Below are 21,693 nucleotides of genomic sequence, written 5' to 3' on the forward strand. Positions count from 1 at the left end.
TGAAACTATTTACCCATTAAATAATAACTGCTCATTCCCCCACCCCCTGCATCACCATTTTATTTTTCTGTCTCTATCAATTTGATGACTCTGGGTCCCTCATAGAAGTGGGATCACACAGTATTTGCCCCTTTGTGTCACTGGCTCATTTCACTGAGCATTGTCCTCAAGGTTCATTCATGTTGAGCATGTATCAGAATTTCCTTCCTTTGAAAGGATGAATAATACACACACATACACACACCACATTTTCTTTGTCCATTCATCATCCATCAGTGGACAATTGACTTGCTTCCACCTTTGGGCTATTGGTACTATGAGCACGGGTGTGCAAATGTCTTCTCCAGATCCCCCTTTCAATTCTTTTGGGCACATACCCAGAAGTGGAATTGCTGTTCCACCTGGTATTTCTATGTTTTAACTTTTTGAGAAACTGTCCTACTGTTTTCCATAGTGGTGCACCATTTGACATTCTTATCAATATTACACAAGGTTCCCAGTTTCTCCACATCCTTGCCAAAACTTATTATTCTGTGTTTTTAAGTTTTTATAGTCGCTATCCCAATGGGTGTGATGTGGTCTCTCATTGTGTGCTGAGTGTGTGTAACTTGCATTTCCCTAATAATGAGCGTGACTTGAAGTGCACTTGGGCGCAATTCGTAGTGTAGTGGACTCAGCAGCAGCACAGATGAGGAATTTTCAGTCACTTCAGCATTTCATTTTAAAAATTAAATGAAAATCCAGATTTCCTATTAAGGTTCTTAAAATCATGACCTACCTCTCTTTTCAACCACCCACGTAGAGCCTTTGTTCTACTTCTACCATCACAGTCATAGGGCCTGACCAATACCCAGATGGATAGTCTATACTGGAAACCCACCTTGAGAGATGGTTTCTTTCTCCATGTGGAGAGCACATGGCTAGAAAATGGTAGAACCACACCTGGGAGTGCAAATGCCCTGCAGTAAATTACTCATGGAATTGAAAGGGCTTTGGAAGTGGCAGGTGGAAGTTGGAGAGCCTTTGAACCAGATTCCACCTACTGATTGGCTAAAAAGAATTCCTATTGTTTTAATCCAAGAGAAAAGCTCCAGAGGTATGTGGGGTGGGGCATCAGTGGTTCTTATAGCTTATCTCCCAAAGGTCTGCAAGACTGTTTAGCAGATATCCCAGCCCAGTTCCTCTCAAAGAGGCAAGAAGTTATTGGCCATGGTGTTTTGTTGATCAAAAGCCAGATTTACTAATGACACCTAGGGATTTTCTTGAAACCAAATCCATTGGAATATAACTTGCGATCCCTTCTAAGTTTTGAAACATGTTCACCCTGGAACTTTCCCTAACGAACACCCTACAACAAGGTATTTGCTACCCCATTTTGGTGAATAGTCCCCAGGGTCTCCAACTTGCTTTTAATAAATGAAATGCCCACAACCTTTGGCTTGGTTTCTCATCCCAAAGGCTGCTGGATCCAGAGGCTTCACTCTCCCTTTATTCTCACTGCTAATGTCCTGCCATGCTCACGTCACCGTGGTTGCTTCCCCTCCTCCATTTCTGATCATTTTTCCCAGCTCCTTCCTTTCTCCCTCTGGAAACCACCTTTGTAACCTATTCTTCATTTTCAGTTCCCAAGAGTCACTGAACAGACTGAAGTAACAGGTAAGTGAGATTCCTGTCATTGTAAATGCTCTACCGTCCCCAGACTTTGCTAAGGCCACTAGGAAAAACTGACCATCCCAGAAAGATGATGTTCCTCATAACTTTCATGGGCACTTTATGAAGGTCTTAACTTTTAGCTTTTAGGAAACCAGTTTGAAATAAGGATGCACGATACTTTTGGGAGGCAGGAGTGTGAGTATAAAATAGGGAATTTGATTTTCATTAGCCACCCACGAAAATTACTCATGTGACAGAATGGCAGGCTTTGTCTCCTGGGGTCCCACCAGCTTTTAAACTTCCAGAGGCTGTTGTGGGACTTTGCCTCATTACCATCTGTAAGGTAATGAGTGTGAATCCACCCCCAAACAAGGTTGGTTTGAAAAACTCAGAGCTGCCTCTGACTTGGTCTCCTTGAAGGTATGTTTGAGGAGGCTGACTGTGTTAAAAGCAGCATACTGCACTGGGGTAAATGTGCTCTGAGGGAAACTGCTCTTCCTGTCACCTCATCTGTCCAACAGCACTGAGTGTCCAGCTCTGCTCTGCATGTCACAGTTAACCTTGTTCTCCAGCACCAATGTCTGCTTTTCCCACCCAAAGACCTTCCTTGGAATGTGGCATGCCCTCCTGTTGCTCTTGGCCTCAACTTCATCTAAAGTAAGCCCATCTGGCTCTGCCATTTCACATCCCAGGGCTCTGTGGAAAACTGTTACCTCTGTATGCCCCCATCTCTATCTGTGAAATGGGGTTGCAAATGCTGTCAGAGGTTAGAGGGGGCCCGGCCTGAGCCAGTGTCCAATGGATGCTGGCTCCACTCGTCATTACCTATGTGGTTGTTACACATATCTCTCCCCTGTCCTGGGGCTCAGACATCCCATGAGTCCCAGGGAAGGAAGTGGGCAGAGGTGCCTTTGGAATCTCTGGGCTTGAAAACACACTCAGATATTCTGATCTACCCCAGCGGGGAGCACTCTCCGCTGCTCCAGTCCCATGAACATACCCCAGGGCGATCATTTGCCTGCAGGATAAATTTGGACTCCTCCTAGTCCAGACACCTGTTCTGAAACTGAGGTGGCAGTTTAGGCCAAGCCAGGCCAGGTAAGAAGGAATCACAGGACCAAGCTAAACAAGGAAGTGGTGGTAACTGCCTGAGGGACAAGCATAGCTCGGGCCATCAGACCCTCTGCTTTCTCCTGCAAAGCTGGAAAACTGCATTTGTCTGTGGAATTGCCTGCATTTAAAATGTGAGATGATTCTTAAAGTTACAGATTTGAAATAAAATTGTAAAAGAGCCATGGGAGCCATTCATATGTTAGCCAAACATAAGTAGATGAGGCCTGTGCAACTCCAGCCTCTGGCCTACACAAACCCCTGTTTCTTCCAGGTAGTTCCTGAAGACAAAAAGAAAATGTCAATGTTACGGTCAAAAGGATCTCTGTGCCAAGCGCTCCTTTTATGGGAGAGAACACTTATTTTCAACAGGTGAAATGACTTGCTGAAGGTCATTAACATTGCACTGAAAGTGGCCAAACAGAGCTGTGTCCCCTGCGGCCCCCATTCCACCACCCAGGAGCCTCTAGACCCAGGTCTCCCCTGAGGGAGATGCACAGACCCCTCCTGCCTTGTTCATTTTCTCCTATTTGTACATATCTCAGCTTACCATCCAGAGACCAACCAGCTCTGCCACTTCTTTGTAAACCCTCCCATCCTGCCCCAGTGCCTGGCACCATCCTACAGTAAATAGCTATCAAATTATTGTTGTTCTAAGTAATTAAAATAATTAAGCACATGCATTATTGCTGTAGAGTAATAATGATCATTTAAATACTTGTGAGTAATGTCAGTTTGTAAGCTGCTTTAGATCCCTTAGATTCCAAAGTAAATGAGTTTCTGGATCTTTCACCAGCTCAAATCCTTCATTCATTCATTTACTAATTCATTTGTCCAGCCCTTTGTGCTGCCTCTTGAGCTAGGTACTGTGTTAGTGACAGAAGGAGTCTGTGCCTTCATATAGCTCACAGTCTAAAGAACAATCTTGATAGCATGAAGCGTAGATGTTATAAAGGAATCTATCCATGGTGAAAGTGAAAAAGACATACTAATTTAATACATGAATACAAATGGTAAATTCAGGTGGAAACAGAGAGTTGTATCCTAGGAATCTCTCTCCCTCCCCCAGCCTCCTATCCCATCTTGGTGGCTCAGAAACAAACAGTTACTTCCTAAAGGAACTGAGGAAGCCTGAATAATTTCTGCACAGCAAGTCAGTGTTATAGGAGCACAGATCTGGAAGAGGCTTGGGAATCTCTTTGTCCCATCTGGGAAGAATGTACTGACCTTTAAAAAAAAATCCTCACCCAAGGATATGTTTTTATTGATTTGAGGGGTGGGGGAGGGGGAGAGAGAGAGAGAGAGACAGAGAGAGAGAGAGACAGAGAGAGAGATGGAGACATCTATGTGAGAGAGAACATCAATTTGTTGTCTCTCACATGTGCCCTGACTGGGGATCAAACCACAGACTTTTGGTGCTTGGGACACTCCAACCCACTGAGAAACCCAGCCAGGACAATTTACCAACAGTTTAAAGTGGCACTTCATTGCCTTCCATCTGTCTTTGGCTTCAAGGACTCCTGAGTATAAACCAGATAATACCTAGGTAGTGATTCAAGAAATTAGTTCCCATTGGGTAATCCCAGAGGAAGTTTGTTTTGGTGGCTCCTGGTCTGTTGGGCAGGGGTTGGATATGAACACCTTTTAGAGTCCGGCTAACATTAGGGACTTCCTTTGCTGGTCCACCTTGTCCCCTTAGCCTTTAAAGGTCAGGTTTGGGTTTTCCCTCCCTTTTTCTCTCTCCATGCTTTCTGTACATGATCTCATCAACCACCATGGATCTGAATGTCATTTGTGTTTTGATTATGTCTAAATTTCATATCTCCAGCCAGTGTTATCATCTCTGGAGCACAGTTCCACATGGTCTACTCCCTACTCAATATTTCTACTTGGATGTCTCATAGATATCTGATGATAAATCAAGAGAACACTCTCTTCTTTCCTTCATCACTCTCAATGGAACCACCATCTATCTATACATCATCTACAGAAAACTAGGACTTATCCTGAAGTTCTCCCTTGCCCATTCCCTCACCCAGCCAATCAGTCTATCAGGAATTCCTGCCATATCCTCCACTACAACACAGCCACATCCCCCTCTTCTCTGCATCTCACTGTTGCCCCCTGAATTCACACCACCATAAATAACCTCTCTCTTGGACTCCTACAAGCATCCTCCTAGCTAGTCTCCCTGCTTCCACATACCATCTTCCAATCAGTTCCAACTCAGCAACAAGTGATGTTAAAAGGCCAAATGTATCACTCTGCTTAAAATATGACTTTCCAACTCAGAGATACAGAGAACAGATTGGTGATTGCCAGAGCTGGGGGTAGATGGCAGGTCAAATGGGTGAAGGTAAAAGGTATAAACTTCCAATTATGAAATAAATAAGTTATGAGATGTAATGGACAACACAATGAGTAGTTAACAATACTGTATTGCAAAGGTGCTAAAAGGATAGATCTTAAAAGTTCTCAGCACAAGAAAAAATTACACTATATGATATATATATAGATATATCTATATCTATCTATCTATCATCTATCTATCTATCTATCTATCTATCTATCTATCTATCTATCTCAAATCATAATGCTGTATACCTGAAACTAATATAATGTTATATTAGTATCAATTTTATCTCAATAAAAATATGGCTTTTTATTGAACTTCCAGTAGCCTTCAGCCAAGTCCAGCTCCTCTATCTCATCTTGTGCCCTCCTCCCCTTACTCATGGTCCTGCAGTTTCGATGGTTGCCTCTCAGTCCTCCAGCTGTGTTACTCAGCCTTTTCTATGCTGACCAATAGCCTGGCATCTTTTGTTCCCACTCTTTACACAGTAGGGTTCATTATGTGACCTTTGGTCCCACTAAATATATCTGCGGTTCAGGGAAACTTTCTCTGGCATACAGAAAAATTGCACCCCAGACCCCACCAGATCCAGTATTCCCTGCATTATATGAACCTTCATGGTACACAGTAGAAATAAAAATTGCCTACATTATTTGTTTTCTGGTCTCTTCCCCTAGAGGAGAAGCCATGAGAGCAGGAACTGTTTCTATCTCCTTTGCTGTAATGGCCCTAGGACTTACATCACATAAGAGGGTACACTGTACATCTCATGGGTCTTTTTCACATGCAGGAATGGTAAAACCAGAGGGAAAGACAGAACAGCGTGACATACTAGGAAGCTTCAAGCTCTTGTTTGTCCCCAGAAATCATAAACACAAGCAGAGACTGACTGAATCAACTTTTCAGAACTCTGGGAAAAGGTCAAATGTTTATACAAAACAAATGAATGCCAAATCAAAAGGCAAAAAATAAGCCATCCTCAAAGGAAAGTTCTGCGGCATTTTCACTTGTACTTATGGCAGCCCTACCCTGGCACAGCGACCATTACGGTCTTGAAGTAGCAGCAGCCTTTCTTCTCAGTTTGGGACCCCAGACCTTCAAACAAGAGGGAGCAGAGCAGATACTGTTCACAAATTACTGTGTATATGTCCATTCTATACTCTCTGGTAAATACCTGAAGGACTGACACAAGGCACTCAGATCTCCGTTTCATTTAATATGGAACTCATACAAGTGGAATGGTGGACACTACTCACACAAATTGCAAGGTGGACTAAAGACTCACAGATGTTGGACCAACAGATTATAAATTGAGACACAATGGACTACCTAAGACCCAGAGGAAAGGTTGGGGTTAGGTTCTTTGGGAAATTAGCATATTCAAAAGATACACATATATGGGGGTATTTAGAAGGTGAAGTACGAGCTCAGCACAGAACCAATCTCTAAAGACTGGGAGAGATTTTCTCTCTCTGTGTGTGTGTGTGTGTGTGTGTGCGTGTGTGTATTCATTCCTGGCATTCAATAAGATCTCTATCAAACCATTAGTTGAATAAGAGCAAATGGAACAGAGACTTCAGTGACCACACATGATAAAGAATAGTTTTAGACTCTGTAGAAATGGTTTTGAAAAGTCTCAAAACAGATGGGCATTACAGCCTCCAACAATAAAAAACCAGGCAAAAAATTCCAGAAAGCTATAGGGAAGAGAGTGAATCAAATATCCAGAATTACATTATAACAGTCAAACATTCAGTTTTCAACAACAGTAAAAACAAAACAAAACAAAAAAACAAAACAAAACAAAAACACAGGAAAAATTTAAAAACAGTCAAATATGACCTACCCAAAGAAACAAAATAAATGGACAGAAACTGTCCCTGGTGAATGCCAGATATCAGACTTCCTAGGAAAAGATTTTAAAATAACTGTCTTAAATATGCTCAATGAGTTAAAGGAAAAATGGAAAGAACTAAAGGAATCAGGAAAATGGTGTATGAACAAAATGAGAATATCATTAGAGAGAGAAATTATAAAAAAGAATCAAACATAAATTCTAGAACTGAAAAGTAAAATAATTGTAATAATTAAAAAATTCATTAGAGAGGTTTAAAAGGGGATTTAAGCCCTGGTCTGGTGGCTCAGCTGATTGGAGCATTGTCTTGTGCACCAAAAGGTTGTAAGATTGATTCCCAGTTGGGGCACATACCTGGGTTGTAGGTTCATTCCTCAGCTGGGGAACATATGGGGGGCAACTGATCAATATTTCTTTCTCACATCTCTGTCTCTCTTTCTCTCTCTTCCTCTCTATCTAAAATCAATAGACATATCCTTGAATGAGGATTTTTTTAAAAAGCAAAGCAGATTTGAGCAGCCATAAAACAGAATCATTGAACTTAAAGTTAGGACAATTGAAATTCTCAAGTATGAAGCAGAAATTAAAAAATGATGAATGAGCAGAACCTAAGAAACCTGTGGAATATCATCAAGCAGATGAACCAATATCACATTATGAGAAATGAAGAATGAGAGGAGTAAGAGAAAGGGGCAGAAAGATTATTTGAAGAAAAAAAGGCAAAAAGCAGCCCAAATTTGATAAAAGACTTGAACATACAAATCCAAGAAGTCAAATATATTTCAAGTAAGATAAACTCAAAGGGATCCATACAAAGATAGATTATGATTAAATGGACAAAAGACAAAGAGAGAATCTTGAAATCAGGAAGAAAGAAGCAATTCAATTCATGTAAGAGATCCACAATAAGATCACAATCTGATTTCTCATCAGAAACTTTACAGGCCAGAAGGCGGGGGGTATAATATGTTTAAAATGCTGAAAGAGAAAAACCTGTCAACTAAGAATTCTATATTTGGAAAAACTGTCCTTCAAAATGAGGAAGAAATAAAAACATTCCCAGATAACAAAAGCTAAGGTAATTTGTTACTACTAGATTTGCCCCAGAAGAAATGCTCAAGGGAATCTTTCAGGTTGAAATGAAAGAATGCTTAAGAGCAACATGAATCTGCATAAATAAATAAAGATCTTCAGTAAAGGTAAATACATGAGAAAATATAAAAGCCAATAGTCCCATTTTTTAAATCCTCACCTGACAATATGTTTATTGATTTTTAGAGAGAGAGGAAGGGAGAGAGAGGAAGGGAAAGAGAGAAAGACAGACATTGGTGTGAGAAGGAAACATCGACCAGTTGTCTTCCATACACACCTGACTGGGGAATGAACCCACAACCTAGGTCTGTGCTCTGACTGGGAATTGAACCCTCAACCTTTCAGTGTACAGAATGACATTCCAACCAACTGAGCCAGCTGGCCAGTGCCAAAGCCAGTATTACCATTTTTATTTTCTACATGGTTTAAAACACAAACTCATAAAGGTAAGTATCTTTGTTGTTGGACACACAATGCATAAAGATGTAATTTGTAACAGCAACAAAAAGAGGTGGAGAAGGAGCTATTTAGGAGCAGAGTTTTTATATGTTATTGAAGTTAAGTTAATATAAATTAAAATTAGATTGTTATAACTTTAATATTTTAAATATGTCATAGAAGCCTTGAAGAAAATATCTATAAATGTAAACAAAAGTAAGAAAAAAATGTGTCACTACAAAAAAATCAACAAACTATATATAAGAAGGTAGAAATGGAGGAAGTAAGGAACTCCCAGAAAGCTATAAGACATACAGAAAACAAATAGCAAATTATTATTAATTACATTAAATATAAATGGATGACACTGTAATCAAAAGGTAGAGATTAGCAGGATAATAAAGAAAATATCATCCAACTACATGCTGTCTAGAAGAGAATAACTTTAGATCTAAAGACGCATATTAGTTGAAAATGAAAGGATGAAAAAAAGACATTCTAAGCAAATAGTAACTAAAAGAAAGCTCTGATATAATACCACTAGACAAAAGACTTTAAATAAAAAACTGTTACAAAAGAAAAGAATGATACATTGAAAAGGATCATTTATCAAGATGATATAATAATTATAAGCATATATGCACCAAACAACAGACACTCCCCAAATTTATGAAGCAATATTGACAGGATTAAAGGGAGAAACAGACAACTCTATAGTGAAAGTTGGAAACTTTAATAACCCACTTTCAATAATGGATAGAAAAACAAGACAGATAACTGATAAGGACACAGAGAATTTGAACAACAATATAAACCACTATGAATTATTAGACATACCCCACCTAAAAACAGCAGAATATACATTTTTCTCAAGAGCATGTAGGATATTCTTAGGATAGACCATATGTTAGGCTACAAAACAAGTCTTAATAATTTAAAAAGATTGAAATAACACAAAGTATCTTTTCTGATTACAATGCAATTAAAGTAAAAATCACTAACAGAAGGAAAATAGGAAAATTCACAAATATGTAGAAATTAAGCAACACATTGTTAAACAACCAATAGATCAAAGAAGAAATCACAAGGGAAATTATGGAATATAGTGAAATTATCCCTTATTTATATAGAAGCAAAAATCCTCAATAAAATAATAACCAGGTGAACTTAACAGAATATCAAAAAATATATATACATCATGACCACGTGTGATTTATTCCTGGAATGCAAAGATGGTGCAATATATGGAATTAATCAATAAACATACCACATTAATATAATGAAGAAACAAAGCCCTCATGATGATTTCAATTGATGCAGAAAAAATTTAACAAAATTCACCTTTTCATTACAAAAATACCCAATAAACTAGGAATATAAAGGAGCTTCTTCAATATAATAGAGGCCACATATATAAAGCCCAGTGCAAACATCATATTCAATGGTGAAAGACTGATAGCTTTTTTCCTGAACAAGATAAGAATGTCCACTTTCACCACTTTTATTTTACACCGTTTTTGAAGTTTTAAACAGAGAAGAACTAGGCAACAAAAACAAATGAAAGACATCCAAATAAGAAATAAAGAAGTAAAATGATTTCTGTTCAGAGATGTCTTAATCTTATATGCAGAAAAGTCCTACAATTCCCCGAAAAGCTGTTAGGGGTAATAAACATATTCGAAAAAGTTGCAGGATACACAACCAATACTCAAAAATTAGTTGCATTTCTATACACTAATAATGAAGAATCCAAAAAATAAATTAAGAAATTAATTCCATTTACAATGCCATCAAAAAGAATAAAACACTTAGAATAAATTTCACCAGGGAGGTTGAAGACTTATACACTGAAAACTATGAAACTAAAAGTAATTAAAGAAAAGTTAAATAAATAGACATCTTCTGTTCATGGATAGAAAGAACTTAATATTGTTAAGATGATAACACTACCCCAAATCTTCTACATATCCAGTGCAATCCTATCAAAATTCCAAAGGCAGGTTTTTTTTTCAGAAATAAAAAAAATCCATCTTAAAATTCTTATGGAATCTAAAGGAACCCTAAGCAGCCAAAATAGTCCTGGAAAGGAAAAGACAACTTGCAGAATGGGAGAATATATTTGCAAATCACATATCTAATCATATATCTCATAAGAATTATATGAAATCATATATACATGTATATCTAATAAGAATTAATATCCAGAATATATAAAGAACTTCTACAACTTCAGAACAAAAATACAAACCATCTACTTTAAAAATGGAAAAAGGACTTGAATAAACATTCCTCCGAAGAAGATGTACAAATGGCCAATGAGCACATGAAAAGATGCTCAGCATCATTATTAACTTAGGAAATATAAACCCAAACCACAATGAGAAACCACTTTGCACACATTATGATGGCTATTATAAAAGAAGGACAAACAGAAAGTAGCAAGTGTTGATGAAAATGTGCAGAAATTGGAACTTCTGCATATTGCTGGTGGAATGTAAAATGGTGCATTTGCTTGGGAAAACATGTTGGCAGTTCCTTAGAAAATTAAACTTAGACTCATCATATGATTTAGCAATTCCACTCCTAGGCATATGCCCAAAAGAACTGAGAGCAGGGACTTTAAACAGATACTTGTATATCAATGTTCATAACAGCATTATTCACAATAACAAAAAGGTAGAAACAACCCAAATGTCTATCAACAGATTAATAAATAGACAAAATGTGGTCTACACATGATGGAATATTATTCAGCCAGCAAAAGGAATGAAATTCAGATACATGTCACAATGAGGATGAACCTTCAAAATATGCGAACTTCAATAAGCCAGGTTCCAGAGGACAAATATTGCACGATTCCACTTACATGAACTGTCTAGAACAGACAAATTCATAGAGACAAAGAGTAGAATGGAGGTCACCAGGGGCTGAGGGTGGGAAGGCATGGGGTGTTAGCATTTACTGAGCACAAATTTTCAGTTTGTGATGGTGAAAGAATTCAAAAATAAACAATGGTGATGGTGTACAGCATTGTGAATGTACTCAATGCCATTGTGTGTACACTTAGTGGTGAATTTTACATTACATATGCACAATAAAAAAGAAGTAAAGGGAAGAAGACATGTATGAATCCATCACTGAGTGACATAGGAAAAGGTAGGAAAAGGACAGGAAAGCCCAGGATGACAATGTTGGTGGTGCAAAGTGGCCACTGAGCAAATGAAAGTGCACCCTTGGGGAAGGGTGCAATGGTGCAATGATTAAACTCCCGGTGAGGGCGTCAGTACATCTAGTAGGGGCTTCTTGGAAGTTAAAGGCAAAGGATGTTGTGTTAATTGAACTCTTTCTGGCTTCAAGGAGTCAGGATGCCCTCATTAGCTCAAGTGACAGGAGTTATGTAAGAACCGTTAGAGAAGCGGAGGAACAAGAGGTGCTCTTCACAGCCACCCCAACACATCTCGAGATCTAAGCACAGTGGCCCCATCAGGATCCATAAGAGCTTTCACGCACTCCTCTTGCCACCTGCAGTAGTGAGCACCCAGTGCTGCCTCCTCTAGTCTGCTCTGTGACCACACCATCCCATGTGTCTGCCTCTGCCTCCTCTCCCTACTGTCTGCTTGTCTTGCACAGCTTCCCACAGTGACGCCACTCACTCCAGCTCTTCATGCTCCAGCTCACCAAGCCCCTCCTGGATGGAGCTGTAGTCCTTGCTCCTTGCAGGATGGCAGGCAGCCCACAGCTCTCTCCTGCCATCAGTTGTGGCCTGCAGCCTGCGTGGCACAAGAACAAGCACCTGGTCTGAGGAGACGGCTTGTACTACCTCCATGGAAATTCGGGGCATAGCAGCCAGAGGTGTAACTTGGTTCCTCTAGAAAACAAAGCTTTAGACAGGGAATAAGGTGCTAACAATGTATTTGAGAGGTGCAAGCACATGCAGGTGTGGGTGAGTGGCAATGAGAAGTGAGGTGAGGGAAGGGAAGAGGGAGATGTTACTTTGTGGGCACTTCCTTCCTGAAGGGCTTGGAAGGGTGGGGGTGGGTGGGCCGGCAGGCTTACTCACAAGATTCCTTCAGAAGAAGGTCCACAGGAGGGGGCGGGGACATGTCCCCCTGGTTTCCTCCTTTGCTGGTTTCCCATTTGTCAATGTCCATCAGTTGGGAGTTATCTCCTCACTCTTCCAAATTGCTGTAGGAAGCCAGGTCTCAGTCCCTACAGTGTGGTGTGTTTTTCAAAGTGAAATGGGACAGCTGCCATGGTTTGAATGGTGGTCTCCCAAAAGAGACATCTCCCTGGAATGCCTGAAAAAAGGGTCATTACAGGTGTAATTAAGTTATGGATCTTGAGATGAAATCATCCCTGCATTAGAGTGGACCCTAAGTCCAATGACAACTGTCCTTATAGCAGAAGGGGAGGAGACATGGAGGAGGACATGTGAAGACAGAGATTGGAGTAATGCTGCCATCAACCAAAGGCTACCTGGAGCTACGAGAAACTGAAGGAGGCAATGAATGGAGCCTCCCCCAGGCCCTGCCCACACCTGGATTTCGGACTTCTGCCCTCTACAGCTGTGGGAGACTAAACCCAACTGTTTCAAGCATCTGAAGTTGGGGTAATCTGTTAAGGCAGGCTTAGGAAACTGCCATAATCTGTTGTGTACAAGGGGTAGGGAGGCACCGATGGATGGGGCTGTCCACAAAAAGCAAGAGAAAAAGGGAAGTTACAGAAATTTGAGGTAAGCCAAATGTGTATACAAATACAACTGCCCTTGCAGACCTCTGTGGAGGGAACAGAATGAGGTCTCAGGGTGCAGCCCTGCTTGTGGGTGGCAGGTGGGAAGTGGAGCTGGAAATCGAATGAGGCCGGGAGGCGGGGAGCTGGGAGATCAAAGGCAGTTACTGGTTCATTAAAAATGGATGCTGTTGTCAATGAGGATTACAGCCAGGGATGTAAAGAGAAAAAGCAGGAAAAATGGATAAATACAGGGTTGGAATGAGCTAAGAGGTGGAGATGAGTTCTGGTGCAAAGGGGCTGTCAGCAGCGATGATCTGGCAAGAACTGAACAGATGAGTGTCTTGCACTTCAGGTGATGATGGAGGACTGGGAGAGGCTGATCTAGGTGTGGGGAAGGGTGGAGAACTCTCCCATTGGAGCCCCGGAGGAGGCCGGGAGAGGGTGCTGCAGTATGACTGTGGTAGACAGATGCCACTGAGCATGTTTCAGTGAGGGTGACAAACTGGGGGAAGCAGAGAGAGGTTTAGGGTAACAGATAACCCTGGACGGAACTGGGGGCTCTGCCAAAGCTGTGAGGAAGAGGCAGAGGTATGTCCAAGGCAGGGGTCTAAGGGTTGCTAAGAATAGCAGCTAACTTAAGCTTTAAACATGGTGGGATTTTTTTTCTGTTACAGATGGAACAGCTCCCTTCATGAATGTCCAGGGGTAAGAAACAAAAAGGAGGCTGATCACAGAGGGAACAATTGGACAACCAGAAGCTTTCTACGTCTCAAGGGGCTGAACGACTGCCATGTCTAGGTTGCTGAGCATTTCCTCCCATCTCCCCACTCAGTACCAGCCCTGTGGCCACCTGGGCTGTACCCACCTTTAGCTTGCAGCCAGCTGGATAAGGCTTGCCACCTCCTGCCCTGTGTGTACTATGTTAATGCTTGAGTCCAAATGGCTAATGGACTCTATTCCTCAGGAATTTGACCCTGGGCCCCTGATACCCAACCAAATTGGCTCCCTGTGGCCTCTAGACTCTTCTCCTGACTTAGGAGTCCACTCCCAACCAGTCAGCTGATAAGGCCACCTGGAATAAACAGGGCCACCTGGGCACACCCCTTTCATGGTGCTGTCTGTGTGTGGAAGACTGAAACATGCCATCCAGACATCGGGTCTTAACCCCAGAAACTATGAATATTATAGGACAAAAGATGGGATTAAATTAAGGATTCTGAGATGGGAGATTATCCGTATGTGTTCTAACTAAGGATATATGTCTTTATATGAGAGAGAAAGGTGGAGGGAGAATGCACACACACGCATGTGCACATGCAGAGGAGAAGGCTCTGTGGCAAAGGAGGCAGAGTGACATGGCCATAAGCCCTAAACCAGGGAATGCCAGCCAGCAGCCACTAGAGCTGGAAGAAGCGAGGACCCTCCTGAGGGGCACGCTCCTACTGACACTACAACCACAGCCCAGCAAGGGCTGCCAGCTCCAGACTTCTGACCTTCAGAACTGCAAGAAAACAGATTTGTGTTATTTTCTGCCCCCAGTTTGTAGTGACTTGTTGCAGTCATAGCCACAGGGAGATTCTGCATCCAGGGGAGGGGAAAGAAGGGCGCACTGGGCACCAACACCAGGGCTTCTGCAGGGAGGAGAAGCCAGCAGACCTTGGGGGTGTGTGCAGGGGCCGGGAGTGAGGATTCAGTCCCACAGACGTGCTGTAGCAGGCCCTTGGGATGCCCGTGAAGGGCAGACGCTAACCCTTAAAAAAACAAGGACAAGAATATGAAGGACTAAATGCTGCAGTAAAGATTTTAGGAGGCAACAGGGTGAGTAGATTTGGGGTCCCTTCAGGAGACCTTGTTATGTGAGGATAGAAATGGTGTTGTAGGGGGAGTGTGTGGGGAGGGTCATGAACTTAGCACCTAGACAGAAACAGAGAGGTCCAGATGCCTAGGGTGAGTGGGTGATGCAAACAAGGAACCCCAGCCAGACACTGACACATGAACACACACACACACACGCCTACACCATGCCCTTGGAGGGGTTAGGATTTTGTTTTCAGTCTTGTTCTACTTTGCAGCCGCTGGCTATGTCTACGTAAGGCCAACACGATTGGGCAATTCAGTAAAATCATTAGTCAGACTAAAAGTTCAGCAAGGCAATGGAGTATAGAGCAAAGAACATGAATTATTTACTCCAGTCCCTCCCCTTTACTTCTGAAATGGCTGGGTATTACATTATGTACGGGGGAGGGGGCAGGCTGGAGAGAGCAGTGGTGGAACACATCTCCGCCGTCACTTAGCAGAGTGGCAGGCCAGAATTCAAATTTGGACCTGTCACACTCTGAAATACATGATTTTTCCATCAGTATTGGGACTAAACAAATACATGCACTCTTTGAAACTTCTGAAACAGTTTGTTTGAGATAAAACACATATCAGGGGAACTAAGACACTTGGAAAGACAAGAGCAGAAATCGGGTAAGAAGCCCCCTTGCTGTATTAGAGACAGCCTGGTTTCCCCCACAGCCTGCTTTCTGTGCGGACCCCATGGACACCCTGGAGCTGTTTGCCAGGTGTGCAAGCACAGACAGCGTTCATTCATTAGGTGGCACGGCCTTGTCCCTTACGCCAGTCTCCCTGCTCTAGACATAGGAGCCATGTCCAGTTTTATGAGGAACCCGCTTTCTAACTCTAAGGCTAGCTGCCCATATTCCACAAGTAAAAACAGTGCTCTCAGAGGCATCTACCAAGTTGACACAAAAATTGTTTTCTTTTTCAGCTTAGGCGCTTCTATGCAGGCAGTTCTAGTCACGTGCAGGCCCCTCCCCCCGAGAAAAGCAAACCCAGGAGTTACCAAGTCATTCCTCATTACATAAAAACTCTATTAAAATTCTTGAAAACCCGGTGTTGACATGCCCTACTCATTTTACTGAGACTTTCTAAACCACTAGGATCCCTTCTCAGAGTTGTGGCAAAGGTTGATTAACAAGGTAACCTCCCCTACATCAGAGAACTGTAAATAAGTAAGGGAGAAGAAGCATGAGGTGGGAGGTGGGGGGCATGGATTTCCTCCTTACCCATTTGTTCTGCCAAAACCTATCTGTGTTAGTCTGGGTTCTCTGGAGAAACAAAACCAATAGGATTGATTGATGGATGATTGGTTACAAGGAACTGGCTGACACAGTTATGAAGAAGTCCCTGGCCTGCAGTTGGCCAGCTGGAGACCCAGGACAGATGACAATATAGTTTTAGCTTGAGTCAGGCCTGAGAAACAGTCTCAGTTCAAGTCCAAAGGCAGGAGAAAACCGAGGTCCCAGTTTGAAGACAATCAGGCTGACAGAGCAAATTCTCCCTTCCTCTATCTTTTTGTTCTATTCAGGCCTTCCCCAGATTGGCTGTGCCCCCATCCTGTGGGGATGGGGCAACTGCTTTATTCAGTCTACTCATTCAGATGTTCCTCTCATCCAGAAACACCCTCACAGACACACCTGGAGTAATGTTTAACCAGAAGTCTGGGAATCCCCATGGCCCGGTCAAATTGACACATAAAATTAACCATCACATCACCGCTTCTTTACTTGTTGGTTTACCCTACTCTCCAGGTCCAGGGGAAGAGGGTCTCACTTCCTCCAAGTGAAATCTCTTCCTGCCCTCATCCTCGTCCCTCAACCCCCAAGCATCCTTGAAGATTCCTTCAAGGTAGGGAAATCAGCAAAAAGAGAAGTTTCATCCTCCAGGTACCTATAATCCTTGTGCAGAAAAGGCTGTGGATACGGGGAAGGGGAAACAAGATTATAGATTGCAAGCAGATCAGACCACATCAAATACTGCAATAAGGATTCTTCTCAGGAGAGAAAAAATACAGCACAAAATGGCTTAAGGCCAAAAGAAATTAATTGACTCATATAAATGGAAAGTCCAGAGAAAACACTTGGCATCAGATGTTGCTGCACTTAGGGACTTAGATAATATTGCCAGGGTTTAACCTGTCCCCTTCTCTTTGCTCTGCATTCATCTGTGGTGGCTACTTTCTCAGAGAGTCCCTTTCTTAGGCGTGACAAGATAGTGGCCAGCAATTCCAGGCTTGTATTCTCATGTGTGAGTCCAACAGTTCAATTGAAAGTCCCAGACCTGACTCTCACAGTGGTGACTTGAACCACATGACCAGTTCTGAACAGATCCCCATGGTCAAGGAGATGCCGTCCTGCACTGACCAAGTCCAGGTCACGTGTCACTGTGGTAACTGGTCATAGTCAGCTTCATCCCAGCATTGCGGGCTGAGAGCAGAGGGTCTAGTTCTGCACAGGGAAGTCAGGGTGTTATCAATGGGAGGAAAGTGAATGACGGCTGGTGGTGAGAATACAGGGTGTCCACTACATAGGTTTTGAAAAATTATGTGTGGGCATCTGAGAGTAATTCTAAGACAGTCATTCTCAAAGCAGGGCGGGGAACATTTGGCAATGCGGGCACACCTTGTTGGTTTTCACAGCTGGTGCTGCTACTAGCATCTCATGGGCCAAGGGCAGGGATGTTGCCCAAATCCTGTGATCCCTAGGATGGGTGCCCACAACAAGGAATTATTTAGTTCAAAAGGTCAGCGGTGCTAAGGATGAGAAACCCTATTCTAAGATCTGGAATGCAGCCATGAACATTGTGGCCTGTGTCATCAGAAAGAGAGGTTTCTGTGTGTTGAGACTGCATGTGCCCTTGCAGTTTAGGGAGATGTGTTGGCCTTTGAGATGGGAACAAGGCCCCAGATCCACCCCTGTTTCTCTAACTTTCCTGCCCCATCCACCTGCACATCAGGGATTGTGACCATTGCCACGGCTGTACTAGATTCGCAGTGACTGGGTGGGAGAGTCACAGTGGACATCTTACAAACCACAATTACGGGCAATAGTTAACACAACAGATGTCGAGCACTGGCCTGTGATCTGGGAGAAGATTAGTCCAATGTCTCAGCATTTTCTATCCATTCTATCACACAGTACTTGGAAGAAGCCCTCTACCCATCTGCACTTGTTGTCCTTCTGTTCCTATGAGCTGGTAGGAGTGGCCCAGGGTTGGAGCTTCTGGAGCACATGCCTTGGGGCAGATATGCACCTCAAGAAGGCAGGCGAAGGCCCACGCAGTTGCCCTCTGTGTCATCAGTTAGGATGCTTTTGGCTGCCAGTGACTGAAAGCCCTCCTCAAACTGTTTTAAGCAACAGGCAATTTATTTCCCAATAACCATCAGTCCAGAGGTCCCAGTTTTAATTCACTGCCGGTCAACAATTGCTGGGCATCCCAACCACATGCCCAGAGCAAAAGGAGAGGCCCATTTCTTAAATGAGAAGACATTTCCCAGAAGCCACCTAGCACACTGCCTCATGTCACGCTGGCCAGGATCAAGGAACAGGCTCATTCCTAAACCAGTTCCTTGAGAATGAAATGGGATTACAGTGGTTGGGCTGGGAGCCTAAGCACTTGGAGCAGAGTGGATACAGGGTGTCCCCCTAATGACCACAGGACCAGTTTTGTAGAAGGCCCATGACGACCTTGGCAAACCCAAATTGCCCTCCCTGGTATGTGAGTAGCAGAATGAGGGTTACAGCTAACAACCAAGTCTGTTGTTATTGTTGAATCTTGTTGGAGAAAAATCGTAAGTTTGAGTCATAATGGGATTGGGCAATATTTGGCTATGAACAAAGAACTAGCTTACAGCAATTCATAGGGGTGGGGGTAAATGGGCATTTGTCTTATTGGTGATACATTAAAGAATTCCTCAAGGATGGGCATAAGTGGAATATTTAGGAATATCAGAGTTAAAAGGAACTTTAGATTTTGTATCAGATGTATGTTTGTTTTTTATCTGTCCAGCAAGTCTCTGGAGAGTAGCCCAAAACTCTTAGTTTCTATAATCCTATGGACTAACTTCCAAGATACCAAAGGCGGTATTTAACTAATCACTGTGCTGCAATGTAACAAATATGCCCCATGGCCTGATGGGAGAGAGAAGGACCCTGCTCACTTTGAGGGGATTCCATACCTAGGGGTTGTCATTTGTAATACTCCATTCCCGGTACCGCTGCCTTCTTTGGGAGCAATGAGAGCACATTAAGGAAATAATTGGCAAGATGCTTTGGAAGCTAAAAGTTTGGGCATTTGTGGTACATAAAAAAAAAGTGCAAACACAAATGAAAAACCAGAGCCCTGAATAAGCAGCATGCCCATTAGGTGCAATTAGCCATTCCTTTATTAATTTTTCATTATTACCAATCACCGAATAATATAGCTCTAATTTTTTAAAAGATTTTATTTATTTATTTTGAGAGAGAGGAGAAAGGAGGTAGACATAGACGGGGAGAAACATCAATGTGTGGTTGTCTCTCAAGCACCCACTACTGGACACCTGGCCCACAACCCAGGCATGTGCCCTGACTGGGAATTGAACTGGCGACCCTTTGGTTTGCAGGCTCGCACTTACCGTATTTTTCAGACTATAAGATACACATTTTCCTCCCAAATTTGGAGGAAAATGGGGGTGCGTCTTATAGTCCAAATGTAGCTTACCTGACTCGCCGGTGGGGGAGGGGGCAGCGGTGGATCAGGGTCACAGGAGGCAGGAGCAAGGTCACTATTGCAGGAAGCCGGCAGGGCAAGAGTGGGGCAATGCTGCCGGCCCTGGGCTGGGAGGAGGGGCTGTCCCAGCAGTGTGAAGCAAGGGAGGCAGGAGCAGAGTCCCCACTGCGGCATACTATAGTGCTAGGGAGGAGGGTACAGGTGGTGCAGGCGCATTAGGAGATGAAAGCTTGCTGTGCCCATACGTGCCTCCATCATGTGACTGGTGTGTCCCCCATTAACATTAACATAGGTAAATTCCACTGCAGGGTCACCTGTGAAGGTGGCCCTGCAGCTGTTGCAAAACTACACCTCCCATCATGCTTGGACGGGTTGGGATGACGGGAGCTGTAATTTGGCAACTGCGGCAGGTTTTTCCACACAGGTTGTGCAGAACTGCTGTCCCCATACAAGAGTGTTGCACAACCTGTGGCCCTCCAGCAGCAGATCCCACCAGAACAGTGTCAGCAGCAGATCTCCCCAAAGCAGTGCGTCATCCACTGATGTTCTCAGCTCCAGTGCCCCCATAACTATGAAGGACACAGTGCTTATAGTTCTGTCATTACTGTATTTTGTTGTAGAAGGATGCGATAGTGTACCGTAGTCTCCTGCTGAATGTACTGTAATTGTGGAAAGATGTCAAAGCAGAAAAGGATTTCTGCTTTAAAGGATGTTATTAAATATTTTACCACATTTTTTGCTTCAAAAATTTTTTTTTCTATTTTCCTCCTCTAAAATCTAGGTGTGTCTTATGATCCGGTGTGTCTTATAGTCCAAAAATACGGTAATGCATTGAGCCACAGGAGCCAGGGCTAGGTCTAATTTTGAATGCAGGTATATCTCTTTTAATTGTGCTTTGCTTTACTCTGCTTCACAGATTATAGAATTTTTTACAAATTGAAGGTTTGTAGCAAACCTTGCATTAAGTCTATTGACATAATTTTTCAACAGCATTCTCTCACTTTGTGTCTGTGTCCTATTTTGGTAATTCTCACAATATTTCAAATTTTGTTCTTACTGTTGTATTTGTTATGGTGGTCTGTGATTGGCGATCTTTGATGCTACTGTTGTAATTATCTTGGGCACCAAAAAACACTCCCATATAAGACAGTGAGCTGTGTTCAGGTTGCTCCACCGACTGGCCCTTCCTCAGGTCTCCCCTCAGACCTCCCTGTTCCCTGAGACACAACAATAGTGAAATTAGGCTGATTAATAACCCTACACTGGCCTCTAAGTGTTCAAGTGAAAGGAAGAGTCACGTGTCTCTCACTTTAAGTCAAAAGCTAGAAACAATTGAACTTAGTGAGGAAGGCACATCGAAAGCCAAGACAGGCTGAAAGCTAGGCCTCTTGTGCCGAACAGTCAGCCAAGCTGTGAATGCAAGGAAGTTCTTGAAGGAAATTAAAAGGGCTACTCCAGGGGACACATGAATGATAAGAAAGCAAAACAGCCTTATTGCTGATAAGGAGAAAGTTGTAAGTGGTCTGGATAGAAACACAAATAGCCACAACATTCTGTGCAGCCAAAGCCTAATCCAGAGAAAGGCCCTAAGTCTTCAATCCTGTGAAGGCTGAGAGAGGTGAGGAACCTGCAGAAGGAAAGTTGGAAGCTAGCAGATGCTGGATCATGAGGTTTAAGGAAAGAAGCCATTTCCATAAAATAAAAGTGCAAGGTAAAGCAGTAAGTGCTGGTGTAGATGTGGCAAGTTATCCAGAAGATCTAGCTAAGACAATGAAGGCAGCTACACTAAACAATATATTTTCAATGTAGACAAAGAAGCCTTTTATTGGAAGAAGGTGCCACCTTGGAATTTCATAGCCAGAGAGGAGAAGTCAATGCCTGGCTGCAAAGCTTCACAACCTAAGTG

The sequence above is a fragment of the Desmodus rotundus genome, chromosome 9 (assembly GCF_022682495.2).
Source record: "Desmodus rotundus isolate HL8 chromosome 9, HLdesRot8A.1, whole genome shotgun sequence".
In the NCBI taxonomy this organism is placed as follows: domain Eukaryota; kingdom Metazoa; phylum Chordata; class Mammalia; order Chiroptera; family Phyllostomidae; genus Desmodus; species Desmodus rotundus.